Here is a 7,743-nt window from a genome sequence, read left to right on the forward strand (position 1 = left end):
GTAGAAAGCCTATCAAACGAGGATAGGGCGATCCTTCACGCTTCCACTGCTAGGTTTGAATTTTTTCTTCGGACAATTTCGAGCATCACTCGAGGAAGTTCATTTGCGATAAGTCGGCTCGTTAGAAAGTGACTCCTCGAAACGAAAATAGAAGTCCATGACCAGTTGTTTTTGTTTTTAAATTTAAATACACCTACAGCCATATTGCACAGACACTACTACCGCTATCAATCAATGAGCAGCTGGATCCTACGTAATGTACGGAATTATCACAAGTCGTGTCAGTGACGGGAAGGGGGTTGACGCATTCAAGAGTGCAACTGAACTATCCAATGAAGGAAAATATGGTTCAATTGTTGAAACGTTAAATCGTCATTGTTAAATTGTCATTGAGTTGGGGGATTAGTGAAGTGGGACTTGAGAAAGTACTTGACGTGAAGACGGGATTTGGTTCGTGAAGTAATACTTTGCGTAACTGTAACGGTACTGTTTCGTCTAGGCCGGTACAAATATTTACTGTTTTGGAACGCTGCTCAATCGGAATATGAATGAGCTATCAATATATTAGGATGAGTTAATTTTTGACAGGATGCTTTATACAGCCTATTATATACTGGTGTTCCTAAAATAGCAAATAGGACACGACTGCATGACTAGTTTTATTTTTCCTAATATTAGGGTGACCATACGTCCTGGTTTCCCAGGACATGTCCTGGTTTTTCACAGACTGTCCTGGTGTCCTGGGAAGTCAAGGAAAACGCTTGATTTGTCCTGGTTTTTGCCCTGTAAGCCTAAAATATTTTTCTTTACTGAGTCTTCGCTTTATTGTCTCTGGTTCAGATCGCTGTTATGACCGATCGCAACCATAATTGCAACGTAAATTCACCCTCAAGCAAAATATGACAAACAAAATTTTAAATACTCGAATCCCTCAATTGTACAATCCGATGTCTTTTTTAATCTCTCAACTTTCTTCTCTTACGTGGAAAATGAAAAGAAAAACATGAGGCGTTCGTACATAACATGTGAATGACCTGTACTACCGTGATAAGCATAACTGTCCCATATGTATAGAAAATCGATAGTAAATGGGACTCTTTTGCGTATCACGGCAGTGTGATCCGTTTTCAAGGAAATTTGGCAGCCGAACAAATCGAAATGGTTCCAGTTGTGGACCAATCTCTGGCCGATAAAACAATGATAACTAGAGTTTCTTCCCGGCTTAAATTGCCTTTCAATCCAGGATCTCAAACTGATATTATTTACACCAACCAATCCGCTATTTTCATATAACAATTGATAAACTGGAGGAATTTCTAATCAATGGTAGTTTTTGCAGCTGTTTCGATCATAGTTCTCAGATCGAGAGATAATGATTGCCATTGGAGATTGATAGCTACTTAACTTAAAATCAAGAATGAAGTAGGGAAGTTACTTTGGACCGTTTCTACTTTACTTCAATGACCCCTCGCCGGTGCTGCACAGATGATTTCAGAATATTTCGTATCATCCGCTAAATTGATGATAGCCGATGTATCCAACAACATCATGTTACATTTGCTGATGGTAATGTAACAAGAACTGCGTGTGTGTAAATCCGAAAAAAGAGCTCGTTGATCGAATTCTCATGCAAGACTATTTGGCTGAGCTTTGCCTGTAAGACCCCAGAACTGTTTTACTGCCGAATAGAACGTTTTAAGCTGCCGCACACGTGGGGAGAAGGCACAATCGATTAAGGCTCAAGTTACCTCAAGGCTTGGTAGTATGCGTAAGAAAAATTGTGTTCAGTTTTGCCACCAGATAATCCATTTAAACCTTTTCAAAACTCTAAAAGAAGAATATCAGTCGATTTATTAGATCATCAGGATTCAATTCATGCAAAATACCTGCTGGAAAAACCATCGGCTTAGCTGGATGGTGCTTTTGAAAAAGTGGCTGTGATTTTTTGTCACACTACCACACCGAGCGGGGGTACGCAACACAACTGCGCAATGAAAAAACCACAGCCACTTTTTCAAAAGCACCATCCAGCTAAGCCGATGGTTTTTCCAACAGGTATTTTGCATGAATTGAATCGTGATGATCTAATAAATCGACTGATATTCTTCTTTTAGAGTTTTAAAAAGGTTTATATGGATAATCCGGTGGCAAAGCTGAACACAAATTTTCCTACGCACACTACCAAGCGTTCAATTCTAACACATGCTTAAAAACGGTAACTTGAACCTTAAGAGGTGATGGAGGGTAATAGCAACGACGTTGGTAATAGTCATTTTTGGACTGTCCTGATTTTTCACTCGCTTGATATGGTCACCCTACTAATATGTTAGTAGTAGCGGATAGAATAAAGTACCCAGAAGTTCTGATATTTGCGAGTCAGTCCCGAATTTTAACAAAATGTCCCTTGATTGCATTAATTTTAAATTGTATGAATGCCCCTTGATTAATATTTGATTATTTTCATTTAGAATTTTTTATCAGGAATATAACAGAAAAGCAATTTGGCCAAGTTGATTATTTCAAGTGAGTGAGTTCAGTAATTTACAGGCAAATATAACACGTTTCAAATGTGTACGTATCATAACTCTCCGAGCTCTCGATCGAAGCAGTTCGTTTTCTGGTGCTGTGCATAAAGTGAACAAGAATAAATTGTCAGTGAAGGTCAACCATTGTTCGAGGCAGTCTTTGTTCGCCGGTGCCCAGGCTGGTGAAGTGAATACCAGAATAGCCGGAATCGCCGCTATATAAGCTAAGTATTCTTTTTTTTTTTCTTTCATTTCCCTTTCTCCGATCGGTCTTTACTTCTGCCCTTTCCCCTGAATATAAGTTTCATCTCTCGTTTACACCACGTGTTATCCTCGTGCCTAAATGGCCGAGGGCGAAGTAACATTGGATGGGAATGATATTCCCATGGATATACCGGATAAACCCGAAATTACTCCCTCCCCTGATTCCCCCAGTCCTCCCCGTATTAAAACATACCCAGCCAGTTCGACTGGACCCTGGGTGGTGTATTTCCGGCCCAACACGAAATCGCCCAATATTCTAGAAATCTCACGGGAGCTGACTGCCAACTACCCGTCCGTGGCTCAGATAACACGTGTTCGAGCTAATAAGATACGCGTTATAGTAAATGACCTCGACCAGGCAAACCAGATTGCTCGCAGCGAGCGTTTTACGAAGCAATTCAAAGTGTATGTGCCTTGTAGAGTTGTGGAGATCGATGGGGTCATCGCCGAACCGGGTCTAAAGTGCGAAGACCTGTTGAAGTACGGGGTTGGCTGCTTTAAGGACCCTTCACTTCAAAAGGTGAAAATTCTGGAATGCAACCAATTGTATTCCGCAAAAACTGAAGATGATAAGACAACTTATTCTCCGTCAGACTCGATTCGGGTGACTTTCTCCGGATCTGCTCTTCCCAACTATGTCCTCCTGGATAAGGTTCGCCTACCTGTTCGCCTATTTGTACCGCGGGTAATAAACTGCAGCAATTGCAAGCAACTGGGCCACACATCCACTTATTGTGGCAATAAAAAACGGTGCGGCAAATGCGAGGGAGAGCATGAGGATGACGCTTGCGGTGGAGAAACTGAGAAGTGTATTTACTGCGGGGGCCCTCCGCATGCTCTTAAGTCATGCCCGGCGTACAAGCAGCGCGGGGATAAAATTAAGCGCTCCCTTAAGGATCGCTCGAGGCACTCTTATGCAGAAATGCTAAAGAATGCTTCGCCATCTGTCCCTTCCGAAAATTCCTTTGCTCTTTTGGCTGGCGTTGAGCAAGAATCTGACGACCCACAAGAGGGAACATCATTGGTTAACCCAGGGGAATCCAGGAAGAGGAGAAATCTAGCCTCCCCTACATTGCCTCGTAAGGGTGCCAAGGTGTCGTCCACTCAGAGTGCGCCAACCGCAATCAATAAATCCAACGGAAGTGATGCACAAAAGCCGAAGCAATTTGCTCCAGGACTTGGAAATATTAATTCTAACAAGGAGTACCCACCACTTCCAGGGACATCAAAAACCCCAAGTGTCCCCTTTTTTCAAACAGATACTCAGTCCAGTAGCGGACTAATGAAATTTTCTGACATAGTGGACTTAATTTTCACAGCTTTCAATGCTACTGATCCTCTTAAAAGCCTTCTGATACGTTTTCTCCCTATAGTGCAAACATTTTTGAAGCAATTGACTACTAAATGGCCCCTCCTTGCAGCGATCGTATCCTTCGATGGCTAAGTCATCGAACGAGGTCACCGATTCGATCACTGTTCTACAGTGGAACAGCAGAAGTATCCTCCCGAAAATCGATTCCTTTAAATTTTTACTAAATAGTTTAAAATGTGATGCTTTCGCATTATGTGAAACTTGGTTAACTTCCGATATAAATCTCAACTTCCACGACTTTAATATAATTCGTCTGGATCGAGAAAACCCCTATGGAGGAGTACTTTTGGGGATCAAAAAGTGCTATTCTTTCAACCGAATTAACCTCCCTTCGACACCAGGCATTGAAATTGTCGCTTGTCAAGTTTTAATCAAAGGACCTTTGCATTGCTTCCATCTACATTCCTCCTAGAGCCTCGGTAGGGCACCGAACGCTTTGTAATATCACGGAATCCTTACCGGCACCGCGGCTAGTTCTGGGAGACTTTAACTCGCACGGTACGGTATGGGGCTGTCTTCATGATGATAATAGATCAACATTAATCCAAGATCTTTGCGATAATTTCAACATGACCATCTTAAACACGGGAGAAATGACGCGGATTCCTACACCACCAGCACGCGCAAGCGCGTTGGATTTATCTCTATGCTCGACTTCGCTACAGTTAGATTGCATGTGGAAGGTGATCCCTGATCCCCACGGTAGCGACCATTTGCCTATCGTGATTTCAATTGCTAACGGTTCAAGACCATCGGAAACAATCAATGTATCGTATGACCTCACACGGAACATTGATTGGAAGAGTTACGCGACCGCGATATCCGTTAAAATCGAATCCACTCAAGAACTTCCTCCGAAGGAAGAGTACAGGTTTTTGGCTGGCTTGATTCTCGACAGTGCGAATCAAGCTCAGACTAAACCAGTACCCAGCGCGAATACCCATGGACGGTCTCCCACCCTGTGGTGGGATAAAGAGTGCTCAGAGCTGTACGCGGAAAAGTCCACTGCATATAAGGCCTTCCGGGAAGACGGGTTACCCGCTAGCTATCTACAGTACGCGTCGTTAGAAAGGCGAATGAAGAGTCTAATGAAAGCCAAAAAACGTAGTTATTGGCGCCGGTTCGTCGACGGGTTAACGAGAGAAACAGCGATGAGCACTCTTTGGGGTACGGCTCGACGTATGCGTAACCGTAATAGTACCAACGAGAACGTGGAATATTCAAACCGTTGGATATTTGCTTTCGCCAAGAAGATCTGTCCGGACTCTGTCCCGGTACAGAAAACGTACCGCGCCGCGTCTCCTCACGATACCGCGAACGAAACACCGTTTTCGATGGTGGAGTTCTCACTTGCTCTCTTATCATGCAACAATAACGCCCCAGGGTTAGACAGAATCAAATTCAACTTGCTGAAGAATCTACCTGACACTGCAAAAAGGCGCTTGTTGAATTTATTTAACAAGTTTCTTGAGGGTAACATTGTCCCTCATGACTGGAGGCAAGTGAAGGTCATCGCCATCCAAAAACCAGGAAAACCAGCCTCCGACCACAACTCATATCGGCCGATTGCAATGCTGTCCTGTATTCGGAAGTTGTTCGAGAAAATGATCTTGTTTCGCCTCGACAATTGGGTTGAAGCAAATGGCTTACTGTCAGATACACAATTTGGCTTCCGCAAAGGCAAAGGGACGAACGATTGCCTTGCGTTGCTTTCTACAGATGGCATCAGTCTTCTTGGATATTAAGGGGGCTTTTGACTCAGTTTCTATCAACATTCTGTCAGAGAAGCTGCACCAGCATGGTCTTTCGCCAATTTTAAATAACTTTTTGCTAAACCTGTTGTCTGAAAAGCACATGCACTTTTCGCATGGCGATTTAACAACATCGCGATTTAGCTACATGGGTCTTCCCCAGGGCTCATGTCTAAGTCCCCTGCTCTACAATTTCTACGTGAATGACATTGACGATTGTCTTGCCAATTCATGCACGCTAAGGCAACTTGCAGACGACGGGGTGGTCTCTGTTACAGGGCCCAAAGCTGCCGACTTGCAAGGACCATTACAAAATACCTTGGACAATTTGTCTGCTTGGGCTCTTCAGCTGGGTATTGAGTTCTCCACGGAGAAAACTGAGTTGGTTGTTTTTTCTAGGAAGCGTGAGCCGGCGCAACTCCAGCTTCTATTAATGGGTGCAACGATCAACCAGGTTTTCACATTTAAATATCTCGGGGTCTGGTTCGACTCTAAAGGTACCTGGGGATGTCACATTAGGTATCTGAAACAGAAATGCCAACAAAGGATCAATTTTCTCCGAACAATAACTGGAACATGGTGGGGTGCTCACCCAGGAGACCTGATCAGGTTATACCAAACAACGATATTGTCGGTGATGGAGTACGGGTGTTTCTGTTTCCGCTCCGCTGCGAACATACACTTCATCAAACTGGAGAGAATCCAGTATCGTTGCTTGCGCATTGCCTTGGGTTGCATGCACTCGACCCATACGATGAGTCTCGAAGTGCTGGCGGGCGTTCTTCCGCTAAAAAATCGATTTTGGGAACTCTCATATCGATTGCTCATCCGATGCGACATTCTGAACCCGTTGGTAATTGAAAACTTCGAGAGGCTCGTCGAGCTTAATTCTCAAACCCGATTTATGGCCTTGTACTTCGACTACATGGCACAGAGCATTAATCCTTCTTCATATACTCCCAACTGTGTTCGTTTCCTAGATACTTCTGATTCTACTGTATTCTTCGACACATCCATGAAGGAAGAGATTCGTGGAATCCCGGACCATATACGCCCGCAAGTGATCCCCAATATATTTTATAATAAATTCCGAGAAGTCGACTGTGACAAAATGTTCTACACTGACGGATCAAATCTCGATGGGTCCACAGGCTTCGGTATCTTCAACAATACTATCACCGCTTCATTCAAGCTCAATGATCCCGCTTCAGTTTACGTCGCAGAGTTAGCTGCAATTCAGTACACCCTTGGGATCATCGACACTCTGCCCACAGATCACTACTTCATCATTTCGGACAGCCTCAGCTCCATCGAGGCTCTTCGTGCGATGAAGCCCAAAAAGCAATTCCCATATTTCCTGGGGAAGATACGGGAGTCCTTGTGTACGTTATCTGAAAAATCTTATCAAATTACCTTTGTTTGGGTCCCCTCTCATTGCTCTATCCCGGGCAATGAAAAGGCCGACTCATTAGCAAAGGTGGGCGCATTAAATGGTGACATATACGAAAGACCAATCTGCTTCAACGAACTTTTTAATATTTTTCATCAGAGGACACTCAACAGCTGGCAAACCTCGTGGAGCAATGGTGAACTTAGACGATGGCTACATTCCATTATCCCAAAGGTATCAACGAAGCCTTGGTTTAGGGGGATGGATGTGGGTCGGGATTTTATTCGTGTAATGTCCCGACTTATGTCCAACCACTACACCTTGGATGCGCATCTGCGGCGTATTGGGCTTGCGGAGAGTAGTCTGTGCGCTTGTGACGAGGGCTATCACGACATCGAGCACGTTGTCTGGGTATGCGCCGGGTACTTGGACGCCAGGTCT

Source organism: Topomyia yanbarensis, chromosome 1, assembly GCF_030247195.1.
Source record: "Topomyia yanbarensis strain Yona2022 chromosome 1, ASM3024719v1, whole genome shotgun sequence".
NCBI lineage: Eukaryota > Metazoa > Arthropoda > Insecta > Diptera > Culicidae > Topomyia > Topomyia yanbarensis.